Source organism: Polyodon spathula, chromosome 49, assembly GCF_017654505.1.
Source record: "Polyodon spathula isolate WHYD16114869_AA chromosome 49, ASM1765450v1, whole genome shotgun sequence".
Lineage (NCBI taxonomy): Eukaryota > Metazoa > Chordata > Actinopteri > Acipenseriformes > Polyodontidae > Polyodon > Polyodon spathula.
The window spans coordinates 634,213-647,388 of record NC_054582.1 but is presented as its reverse complement, the minus strand read 5'-3'; the positions used below and the strand labels follow the sequence as shown (position 1 = coordinate 647,388).

General features: G+C 40.8%; 1 protein-coding gene across 4 annotated transcripts in view; it reads left to right on the top strand.

The window, feature by feature from the left end:
• Positions 1-4,453: 4,453 nt before the first annotated feature.
• LOC121306733 (tenascin-like) overlaps positions 4,454-13,176 on the top strand; it is a 44,485-nt gene continuing 35,762 nt past the window's right edge. For all 4 annotated transcript variants that reach the window (XM_041238636.1, XM_041238635.1, XM_041238634.1 and 1 more), the window contains exon 1: positions 4,454-4,600. The gene's annotated coding sequence lies outside the window, so the exon portion shown is untranslated. The remainder of the gene's footprint in view (positions 4,601-13,176) is intronic.

Below are 13,176 nucleotides of genomic sequence, written 5' to 3'. Positions count from 1 at the left end.
TTCCACCTGGTCTCATTCCATTTGTGACAAGCTAGGACTGGGAAATGTGCATCTGGGGCTAAACAATACATTGCCAGCTTGCATTCCTGAGGTCAGGCAGTCGTCCGTAAAATCACTAATCTAAGACTGGGCTTGGCTCCCTGTGCTTTGATCCAAAAGATTCTGTTTTGAGCGGAAATCCAGTTTACACACATGTGATTCCTGGTAAGCTGCACATACATACTAGTGGTAAAATTAGATTAGTGATACTGTATCTAGAATAAAGCTTGCAGCCGAACTCAAGCAGTGTTGTTACAGATTTGGACCCGTCGCAAGTGAGATGAGGTTAAAAGCTCCATAACCACACCGTGCTTTGTTCTTTTGCTTAGTGGTTAAGATGCTCATCTGAGGTCAGGAGTTCTCACCCAGCTTCCACCTTGTCCATACTTTCACTGTTACTCAACATCAGGAGGGAAAGAGGTTATTTTATTTAGCCACTGAACTAAGCCTGCAATCCGTCTGTGTGTGTGTGTGTGTGTGTGTGTGTGTGTGTGTGTGCGCTTTGCCCTGGGCGAGTGCTGAAAACACTGACACTTAGGATGATCAGCATGCAGTATGCTGGGGCCGTCTGTCTAACAGCTGTTTGGACACTGAAGAATGTTTCAGAAAGGTGGTCTTCTGAGAAGAGTTCAATGCAGGAACCTTGTGAAGCCCCAGGTGTTGGGGAAGGGGGCAGTATTTCATCCGGCTTCAGAATTCCAGCTGTTTCCCGTGCAGGCGTAAAACATGGCAAAACAAGAGCCGCACCAACATTGATTTTGATGTAAAAATATTTGGTTTTGTGGAGTAAGTACGTTCCACCACAGGCTGCCTCATTTATCAATGCACTCTTTCACATGACAATACCTGAGGCAGATCAGCTTGCAGAGCTGCTTCTCCTTTAAGCCAGTTGGAAGGCACTGTGTTTGCCTGCAAACCCAGATATAATGTTTTTTTGTTTTTTTTTAACATGCAAATTTCTATTAAACATATTCATGTATTAATGTATTCGTTTGTAAATCTGCAGGGGGAATGTGCTAGTTCTGGCACTCACGCAGCAGGAGAATGGGTTCTGTTGTGGTAGTGGGGGGGTGGGGGAGTGGGGGGACGTCCCTTTTCATTCCACACCAGTGCCCCATGGTGGTTATCACACCTCGACACATCGTGTTTGGACCCATGCCACGCTTTGGCTTGGTGGGGCAGCCTTTGCGTTCAAGATCCCTCTCTGCACATCATTGGCTGCTGCATAATTCATGCAGGGTAATGCAAATCCAGAGCAGGCCGGCAGTATTACCTGCTAATTTATTTTGAATAAGGTAAACATGGTTTCTAGGTCACTTCCTCTCCCTGTGTCTGTCATACTTGCTCTTCTTTGTACACACTTGGCAAGCGCGATCGCTCTGAGGCACAAGGCAGATAATCAGGTCTCTTTGCCTCAATCATGGCTTTGGCGAGAGCCTACTGCTTTGCTTGCTCTCACTCTCTCTCTCTCTCTCTCTCTCTCTCTCTCTCTCTCTCTCTCTCTCTCTCTCTCTCTCTCTCTGTGTCTCTCTCTCTCTCTGTGTGTCTCTCTCTCGCTCTGTCTCTGTCTGTCTCTCTATTTTTTTGTGTGTTAATTCAGTGAACAGGATAGTAGAAGTACTCCTTTATAACTCTTGACACAGTCTTTCTGCAGTTTTCCATCATGCTTTTCCCATGCCTATACTATGTATTCACTACCATAGTTTATCCTGGTTTGCCACGTCAATTAATATGCTTCCCATACCTTGCTATTCGGTACAGTTCTTAGCTATGCTTTTACTAGGGGAAACTTTAATAAGGACAGATATTAAGAATGATTGATTGAATTAAAATAAAAAATACATTTTCTTGCTTTTTTTTTTTTTTTTTTTTACTTACGTCAAAGTTAAATTTAGTATCATTCCCTAATAAATGGTACCGTACTTTAAATAAATCAAAGCTCCAATGTAAAGGACAGCTGCATGTACATTACATTAGTTCTACAAATTGAATCTGCTCCCGGCAGTCCTGGTGGTTTGCTGCGTTGTGTCAGTGATACAGTGCAGAGGTAGATTTCATAAGGAAGAGTAACTGTGCTTACATCTGTAACAGTTCGTTGATTTTCACAGAGACAGGCATAAACCTGAATCATAAAACAGATGTGCAAACAACCGGGATCCAGTAATTCACTGCTGGCGAGAGTCAGAGACGCTTCCTTTGAGCTGTATATTATCGATTCATTCTTACGCTGGACTCTGGACTTTGTTTGTCCCATGGTTTCTTTTTCACACATTTTATTCTCTGTTTATATGATGGCTTTCCAAGTAAATCTAGTGGCCAAGTTTCTGTATATTTGTTAAAAAAAAACCAAAACTTATGTCTGGTTTCCCAGAATCTTGGACTCTAAGGTTACCGTACCTTAGGTAAGGTAGTCCAAGATTATTGTCAAACCTGTGAACACAGTCATTAAAATCTTTGACTTTCTCTCCACAAGTAAGAACCAGTGCACACATAATTGTGCAGTAAACGCACAGCGCTTGAAAGGGTTCAGATATCTGCATTAAATCCACAGTGTAACAGATTATACCCAGATGCAATCAGAAACGTCTATAGGAGTCTAGGAGTGCATGGTAAAGCGCCTGATGCAGATTGGTGCCAAATAAAGACAGTTATCGTGCTCCGCGTGTACAGTAGAGTGTGACAGACAGACAGACAGACAGACACACGGACAGACGGACAGACAGACAGGCAGACAGACAGACAGACAGACAGACAGGCAGACAGGCAGACATACATGATCAGCCCATCATGGTGCATGATGAGGACCCGTCAAAAAAAAAAAAAAGAAGTGATATCCGGCATCCTTATTGTACTTAATAGGCGATTGGGATAAGAATCAACTGGAAATGTCCTTAGCGCATGAACAGTTTGTTTGTTAAGAATTTTCTTTATTTTTCTTTTTCAATAGAAAGGTTTGTTGGAGAACGGATGGGCGCTTCAGTTTTTATTTTTTATTTCCGTTTCTGGGTTGCCATCACTTTTTCCATGCAGGCAAGCCTCACCGTACCGGAGGGTTGCGTGCTGAATCCCATCAGCCTCTGTGTCGTCCAGTGGCGTTTGTTTATGATCTTCAGAAAATCGCTCCTCCTAACCAATAAGTTACTGGAGGAGCTGAAGGGAAGTTACTGGTTACTATGGAGATACAAGAATCTAAATATTATTGTCTGGGGGCCAGATCGCCATTAAACAAACAGTGGCTTGTTTTGTGTATATCACACAGCCTCATCCTGTGTCTGATGTAGATTCAGGTGAAGGTCAGACTCCCACTATTAAGGTTCACTGGGCATTTGTAAACCTCGACTCAAGGCTTGCTTTTGTCTGATGCAGCAAGTTTGTCATTTTTAGCACTCAGTCTTTGTTTATAAGTGTTTCTTTTTGGAAAGCACTCCGGGATGGCGTTGGCAGTGAAAGGTGCTGTTGAAGTCATGCAAACTCTTTCAAGTGTCTTCGACAGTATAAAAGTTAGATCTGTTAATAAAATAAATAAATAAATAAATCTGGTATGAAAAAATAAGAAGACAAAGAAAATAAGTGACTAATATTTTTCTCGTTTTTAAAATGAACTTGCTGTACAAGAAGTTTCATTAGTGTCCTGAACGTTGAGGTATGTTAATGTAATTATATATTCTCCCCTACAGTTTGCAAAGAACACACAGAAGTTCAATTGCCTTGGAAGAAAGAAAGACAAACCATGTATTCAAGGCAAAGCATGCCCTTTATAAAACAAACAATACAAACCAGATACCCGACACGACCTCGAGCCAACGGGCAAGATCACAACCAGGGAAAATAAATAAACAAATGCTGCCAAAATATTCTACATAGATTTATATATTCTACTGGATTGCTGGCAATACCTAATAGTAACATATCTCAAGAACACACTGGCAGCAGCACAGTGCAGTGGAACAGGGGCTTCTCTATTTGTCCCCTTTTAGATAGAGTCACACACTCACCTCTAACTCCTTTCAGCCTCACACAGCCCTTTTCTTCCTCAGCCCCTTAAATGGTATGCTAATGCTCTTTTTATTCTCTGTTCCTCTACCAAAAGCCAGCACCACGGAGTGGCTGCTTAAACACACCAGCGGATTGGGAGCGAGTCAGCCCAAAGGCATCCCATTACAAGGACCCTGCCAAACCTGAGTGCTCAGCGAGGAGGAGAGCAGAGCAGAGGAGAGCAGAGCAGAGCAGAGGAGGCTGTATAAAAGCACTAAGAATGACTAAAAGCTGACCACATTCTGTCTGCTGACAAAAGAGAAGGGCTTTCTTTCTCCTCTCCTGCTCTTCCCTGCTCCCTAGCAGCAGCAGTTTGATTGTCTAGAATCAAACCTAACATTTGAAAAATACATTTCAGGCAATAATTTTATAATATAGGGAGAAACTTTTTTTTTTTTTTTTTAATATAGATATATATTAATATCTGTATTATAAATTGCTTTATTTTTTATTTCCGAAAAGGGTCCATTAAATTTCCACTATAGGATTTTAAATTAAGCAAATCTTCAAAGGTCTACAGCTTAAGGTAAGCTAACTTTTTACAATTCTTTTTAAACTTAACTGGGAAACTGTCTTTTTAAATTGTATTTTACATTTTTATTATCAACATATTTATAATAGCCTAACAGACTGCATACTGTATATTTTTCTTTTCATAAATCATTTTAGTTAATTCTTTTAAAAAGTCTAAATATTTCTAATCAATACGTGTTATAATTTATTTTATTTATTTTTTTGTTCTGTTTAAATACTGATGCATCATAGCTTTTGGAAAATTCTCTTTTTTTTTATAAAACCTTTGTTGCACAGTAAAATCCTGCAGCTTTGTGAAAGCAGGTATTTTGTTTTTTGTTTTTTGTCCAGGTGTGTGTATTTTTCTGGCATTATTCCTTTGATTTTCTTTGATGAGATTAAGAAAAAAAATAAAAAATTACACCTTCAAAAGAGCAAGATGCCCCGAAGCTGTTCCTACATCCCTGTTTCATTGTTTCATTTGTGCAAGTTCAGACTTCCAGGGTGATTCAGAGCAGAGCTTTACATTAGACATGACAGCCTGCAAGCTGTTGTACCAAAAAAAAAATCTGTAGCTAATAAACCAGTAATGTGTAAAACCAGTTAGTTAAACAGAAAACCCCTTTGAGCTGCTTGCAAGCACTTGAACACGTCAAGCCTGGCACCTGCAAAGTTTAGACAATGTGTAACATACTGTACATCCTCTAACTATTTCCAGAAGCTCCAATAAAAGCGCATCTCTCCCAGGCGGCTTGCATCAGTTTACAGCTGGATCACATTATAGCAAAGCGATCACTTTATTGAATGGGATCTGGTGAATTCACCATGCTAGTTAGAGCTTATGCGTGTGTAAATGTGCTATTTGGAATGCAAGGTTGTCTTTGTACTTTTGAAGCCAAGTCAAGTTTTTTTTTTTTTCATTCTGATTAGGATTCAGTTAGCATTCACCTGCTTTTCCCATACAGAACGGTACTGTAACCTAGCGCTTCTGTGAGCTGGGGAACGCTAGCATCGCACAAAGAATGAAACCCCGGTGCAGAGAAAGAGATGCATGTGTGGATATTGAGCTTGATGTGCTTGCTTTCTGTGTCTGGAAGAGGGTGTTTGTGACGTTCCCTGTCTCTGTGCGACGTAAACACGAGTTTATACCAATTATAACTTTGAGAATATATCTTAGTGGTTTTGTTTCGTGATTTCATTGTATTTCCCAAATCCCAATTCCTAGCTTCAGCTTCATTCCTAGCCATGATAAACCGTTATTGTCGGTAGACGGCTATATTACGTTAATTATCTTATCCAGGTGTGCACACCTGTGTTCTTACATGAGGTCATTTTGAACATATTTATTAGTCAGTAAGAGTCTTCTTTGGCTGATGCTTTTAAGCACTTGGGTGTATTTGGAGTGTGTTGTCTTTGGAAGCAATGTGCAAGAGGCTTAAAGGAAAAGGAAAAAGTCTCATATTCATTCTGAAACTATTCTGGTGCCCTGAGTTCATGAATTGCATTCATTTATCGGTATGGAATGATAAACCAATTCCGCTGCTGCAAATGATTTATTTCTGTTTTATTCTTTTTGTGTTTCCGTTCTACTGATTCAACATCTGACTGTCCGATTTCTTCTACTTGATTTCTCATTAGCTGTTGTAATTTAAAAGGATTATTCTGGGCTGGAATGCATCTCAAACATTTGCTGTGTCCCATTTCATTGAAGTGGCTTGGATGAGGGGTTTTCCTCTGAATAGACAAGCCATTACAAAAAAAGAAAGAGCCGCAAATTGTTTAGGCAGCTGTATTTCTCATCATGTTGTGACAGTGTACTTGATCTCAGAACTGAAAGAGTGCTTCCCAGCAAGCCGTGTGTGTGTGTGTGTGTGTGTGTGTGTGTGTGTGTGTGTGTGTGTGTGTGAGAGAGAGAGAGAGAGAGAGACACTTAAGAGTCGACTTTCTTTTATTTAAATAATGCAGACAGTCCATTTCATTGCATGCATGCACCAGTGCAAAAGATAACACAAATTACTGCAGAATAAGTGAACTCTGCTTGACTCTGCCCAGTGCAGACAAGATGGAGACGTTTTACATGTAAATGAAAGCGTTCACATTAGAGTGAGTGCTATGAAGCAGCTCCCGGGGGTCTCTGTGTAATAGCAGGTGGAATCCTAAATAATAAGGCCCATGTTGGCAGTATGAAGCACCTGGGGAACAGGGATGACTGGGTTGCTAAGTGTTGCTCATCGTGATCAGTGTCTTCCAATGGGAGATGCTGCAGCGGTATACAATGTGCATTGGGTTCCCTTGTGAATAAGCTGTCTGGTTTTCATGCATAGTGTAGCAAGGGGCGCATTGGGTTAAACTGTTTTGTATTTCACCATTCTGTACCAGGTTAATAACTTTTAAAAGAACCAGCGGTGCTATTTATGAAAAGCATGTCTGATTGAATAATTGATTGCATATCTGATTGCATTCAGTGGAGAAAACATTTGCACTTTGACTTCAAAGGGGGAGCTCGGCCATAAAGCTGAGATAATTAGTTCACAGCTCCACATTTTTCCGACCAAATGATCTGTGGGTTTTTCCATTCCCTCAACTTCACCCCATTGGGCAACTACTGTTTCCAATTAACATGCCTCCCCACCCCCCCACCCCGTACCCCCCAACACACACCCACGCATGCACACACGTGCACAGACACAAACACACACATGCACACACGCGCACAGACACAAACACACACATGCACACACATGCACAGACACACATGCACACGTGCACAGACAAACACACTCGCGCACAGACACAAACACACACATGCACACATGTGCACAGACACACACATGCACACACACGCACACACCCATATTCCTATGCTTGTGATGTACTAGAATGTGCTATTCTAAGCATTTACACAAATTGCCTGGAACTTGTTTTAGGTCCTGATTTGTTGGTCTTGTCATAGTGTTCTGTACTTATGAGAATTTACTGTTTGAGAACTGTATTTCACACACATAGTTGTGAACCATCAAACAGTCATCAAGCCCTGGAAACCCGACCCATCTTCTTCAGCTTGGGATCACGACCCTGAATACTAAACCCCAAGAATGCAAACTCATCCACTGTCGTTATTTGATATCCATTGCTTCTTACTGGTTGATAAGCAGTGGATTAGAAGACAGGCTTCCATTATGGAATCAATGGCTTGCTGGTTTCTGACAGATACCCTCGTTCTTAGTCCAGTATTTAGGAATGGCCCTTTAAGGTTAAGAAAAACAGCAATGCTTCTCCCTGCCAGCCCATCAGTGCAAATCAGGAAACCATAAAGATCCAGCTGAAAATAAATCCCATATTATTCACACAGATGAGTGGGGGCAGGGGAAGTACATTCCTGGTAATGACAAGACAACATAGTCTTTGTAAGGGAGTTTTTAATGGTGGCTGTCCAGAGTTCAGGGGATGGGGCAGCCCACTTTTTCCTTAAGCGCCCCACAGTGAAGACCAGCTTCAGGGTCATGTGTGGACAGGCAGGAAACAAGAGTCTTTCAGAGCCAAAGACAAGTGTAAAACGTAATTTAGCTGAAAGTCTGAAACACTTTGGCTTCCTAATTTGGAGACACTCTGTGACTTCAGTGTGGACCAGACTAAACAGATGTGTGGTGCAGCAGGGCCAGCGTTCCCTGCAATTGCTTCAGAACAGCCCTCGCTCCGTCGCTTAACACTCTGTAGCATTTTTCTGTCTGGAGAAGTCTGCTGCCAAGAACTAGGATCAGGCTTCAAAGAAACGGCTTCTGATTAGTGCCACCTAGCTGTTTTATTCTTACTGCCACATTAGTACCGCCTGTAATACAGAAAAGAATGGTGGCGGGTAATCCATAGGAAAACCAGAGGGATAGCTCTCACTCGTTCTGAGTACGTTTACCACAAAAGGCAAGAGCGCCATCAAGAAAACTGTAAGCTGTTTACTTAGCTGTAATTGAATTCAAAGTGGTATAAGTTTGTGGAAATCGTATTGAAATTATTGTAAAACCAAAGGTAAACAATGGCTTCAACGTAAACTAAACAGAACCAAATTGTAGTTTTTATCTATTTTTTTTTTTTTTTTTTTTTAGATGGTTATATTTTTAAATAGTCCAAGCCTTACAGGCACATCCTAGCATTTGATTTGGCAGCTGTTTCGACAGATTTTGCTCCTAAGGAGCAGGACAGAAGCCTGCCCAGCTAACCTCCCCCAGTGACTGCAGATGATTCTCTGCTGTTCAGAGGTGCTGTGCTGCTACCACTGAACCCCATGGCCATCATCACAGTGTAGTGTATGGATAAGGAAGGACAGGGAAGGCTATCAAAGCCAGCCTGGTAAAGCAAAGCGTGGTCAATGAAAGTGTACAGTAAACATGGTAGAACATCAAGCACATCCCAGCAAAGTTATCCCTGTTATCTAAAGACCTGTAGTCACTGCATTCTCTTATAATAGAAACCGATAATCTGGAAGTTATAATGCGTTATAATACCCTCTACCCCCCAAGTGGAATTCCAGAACTTGGCCCAGACTGTTGATGGGGTTCCAAATTCCCAGTGTTCCATTTCAAATTTCATGCACTGCAGCACAGTTTAAAAGAGAAGAATAAGGACCAAGGACAGAGGAACTCCCTTAGAGCCAGGCATAGCTCCTGCAGAGAGAGCCAGAGCCTAGGGAGGAGGAGCTGAAGTATCGAACAAGACTGCAGCAATTCAGATGCAAGCTGTTACTGTTAAGAACCCCTTTCTTGTTGCAAATAGTAATGGGCTGATGGTCAACAATTAATGGATTGTTTATTTCTTGTGTCCAAGGTTTAATACAGTAGTGTTTCCCTTTAGGGATACTCTAATTGTGCAAATATTGTGCTGGAGAAGGCACTTAGTCTTGATGCAGTGTTGTACTGCAAGGTCATTTCATATCTGATGTTTAGAAGGATCAGGAGATTGCTATTGGTTCCATTTCATTGCATATCCAATGATCTTTCAAGGGGTTGAAGTTTTTCATACACTTGCCTGGGTATGGAATGACCCTGGACAGCACTCCCCTAACAGTGAGCCCATGGCTCCTTGAGGGATAGGTCCCTCAGATTGTATTTGTGATGTCAGAAAGACATTTCAAACCCTTGCAATCCGTTGCCTCTCCAGCAGCCTGCTCTGTGAATCAATGAAAGAGATTTGTGTTCACCCAATCCTGAGCAGCAGAGGTTAAACTAACAAACTAGACATCCCCCTTCACTAGCGTGATAGTTAGATCAAATGCCCTCCTCTATAATGAGCCACAAATGTGCTTTCCTCCCTTCAGCTAGTACTAGGAATACTAACCCTTTGTTGGAACAAGTTTAGTGGACCGTTGCCAGTTTGCTATCCCAGTAGCAACTTAACAATCCATACATCTTAATAAAGGAGGCGCTCACTCTCTAATGCAAAGCAGGTTTGTGTTTAAGGGGTTTGGCACTGAATGCATGAAAGGGCCTTTTCTTCTCTTTTCTGTGGCTCAATAAATCCGCCCCCACTCCCCCCCACCCCCCACTTTGCGATGTAAACATGAGGCAGCTAACCGGCAGCAAAGGAACCACACAAGCTGCCTGTATCGGATATCTGGCTGTATCAATAACCATCTGCTTCCAATCCACGATGCCAGGGGCTCAGACTCTGACACAAAGTGCTCAGCATCATTACTTACTGTTGAATCGGCGTGATATTCTACGAAACACATTTACTTACGGGGTGTAATAAAAAAAAAGTATGCGATAAAACAAATATATCCCCCTTCGGGCGCAATTTATTTTTATTACATTTTTAGAATTTGTTTTAAACAGTTACGAGAACTCTATGAACATGCTTTGAGTGAAGCATTTAGCTTTGTGTAGGTAAATGGTGGGGGGTGCAAGCATGGTTTTTGGTTTAGTGGCTTTTGTCCCAGAAGGATCAAATCACTACAGACTTGCTGGATTCTCTGCTGGCACCAAAGTGCTCCATTGTAGCCTGTTAAACTTTGGCAGGTCATTGCATTGATCCACCGCCTGAGCTGCAAAGGATTCTCCCATTTAACTAAAAAAGAAAAGGGTCTTCAATCAATCGTCATCCAATCACATCAAGATCTGTCACTACGCATGCACAGAATCCAGTGATTGATCCAGGATAGTCTTGTAATGCAGTCCTGTATTTCATGATTATAGGAGATGTCTCATTTCTTTCCCATGCCCCAGTTCGGAAGAGCCTGAAGTGCAGCTTGATGGATATCACAGCAAGATATGGGTTCATTATTTGTATTTTTTTTTGCAGACACAGTGATATTCTTAATGGAGCCCATCCCTCTTGTGTCTACGGTTCATCATTTTTTAGACAGTGTTTCTCTTTTATTCACACAAATGATTTGTGTTGCGCCACTACTGTCTATCTGCAATCATGTGCTGGGTAAGGCCAAGTAATAGAAAAAAAAAGAATATATATATATATATATATATATATATATATATATATATATATATATATATATATATATATATATATATATATATACACACACACACACACACATATATATATATATATATATATATATATATATATATATATATATATATATATATATATATATATATTAATAATCGCAGTTAACTTCTGCGATTAATGCATACAATTTATCGGAGCACTCCTCTGTCTTCACCCTCTTAGCATACCATGATTCATTTCCTGGGTTGTTTTTTGGATAATAATAATAATAATAATAATAATAATATAAATAATAATAATACAACAAATGAGATGGATGCAGTAATTGTATCTTAATTGTATCCATTAAATTTGTGATTAAAACCAAGATTACCTAAGATTAAAATTTGTAATCTTAAGATTAATCATGATACTTTTTTTTAATCACTTGACAGTCCTAATACATATTTAAACATGTTCTGCCTTTACCATTAGCTGTACAAATAAACGATTATGTATTTTATAAAAAAAAAAAAAAAAAAGCATGCCAGGTGCACAATATTCTTTTTCTTTTTTTTTTTTTCTACACACCCGTGTGTGCTTAGAGAATGTTTTCTCCCAAATTCCAGTTCAGCACGACAGCGTCTCAACATGGTGCCTTGCATAAGCCGCAAAGTCTGGTGCACACATCAATATAAAATACACCCAGCGAAAAGGGCTGGCCATCAATCATGCAGGAATCCTGCAGAAGCAATTAAAAGGAAACTTCTGTTCGCAATATGGGATGAATGAAAAAGCGAAGCTGGAAAAGCCATCGTGGTGCAGGAGCTGTAATACTGCAAAGTTTCCAAAGGAATATTAGACTCCGGGATGAAGTTATAAAACAGAATTTGTAGCTTTGAAAGTCAGCAGAAACTGTAAGTGGACTGATGCTTTTTATTCACATCTTGCATACACATCCTGCCATCTTTTTATCCTTCACTGAGGAGATTAAAAGGCACGCTCCTTTGAAAAGGGCCGCAGCAGACTAAACTTAACAGCACAACTGGAAGGAGGGCGCAGATTCTTCAAGATAACAGCGAGTCACTGTCTGGCAGGAAATCCATAAAATAAAATAAAAAAAACCCTACTTGGTAGACGAATGTGCAAACGTGTCAGCTACGGTCCTGTTGGCTTACCTCGTCTGTTTAGATATTGACCAGAACTGCGGAATCCGATCTTTTATACCTCTGCTCTTATCATTGCCATCAACAGAGCTCTCGTGCCACTTCCCATTCCTTAACAGGAGCAAATATTGGAGTTCCTGCCATATTAACCCTGTCCCTTTATAACCCTTTATAGTCCTATAAGGTCTGTGATGCATCATGTTCAGCCACTTCTACGCGACACAGCTTGTAACTGAACGCAGTCTATGTGACGCAACGCTTCGAGGACTCGCTTAACCACTAATATTTATTTTCTGCAAGAGGAAATCTAAAATGAACAACTTCAATACGGGCTCCAATGCCTTTTCTGCCCACACTCATGGTGTATCTATCGGCATTCATTAAGAATGCAAGCTCTTCTTAGTTGTTGTATTTATTTAGAATTAAGCCAGTATTATCGCGATGGTGTGTAACGACCAGGGGTGAAAAAGTCCTTCCTGCTGACTGTACAGTAAGTGCCTCTCCAGTGTTTTAAATTCAGAAAAGGTTCCAGCGTCCAAACATTTACTTAGCATGCAAGGCTAAACCGCTCCTGCATCCTCTTCCTGGGCTGCCAGGGCTTTTAAATGGCCCTAATTTGAACCAAATGAGCCAAATGGGCCTAATTATCCATCAGACAAAACAGCTTTGTGAAATATCCCTAACAATGCGATGCTCACAGCTTCCAAGTGTAGTCGCAATAATGCCAATTTTCTTAGTGGTGCATCTCTGCAGTTACAATGCTTGAGGTCTTGGAGCCAAACTACAGCCCAACAAAAGGGCAAAGCACATTAACCCTATAGCATCCACCAGACAGTAAATGCAAGCTTATACAGTGATTCTGCATGGACGATACATTCACGGGAAAAACCCACTTCATTGACTATTCCCACTCACAACAGAGAGCAGACCGACTGTGTATAATAAAGCCATTCTCTTAATCTCTTAAGAGTATTGTATTATC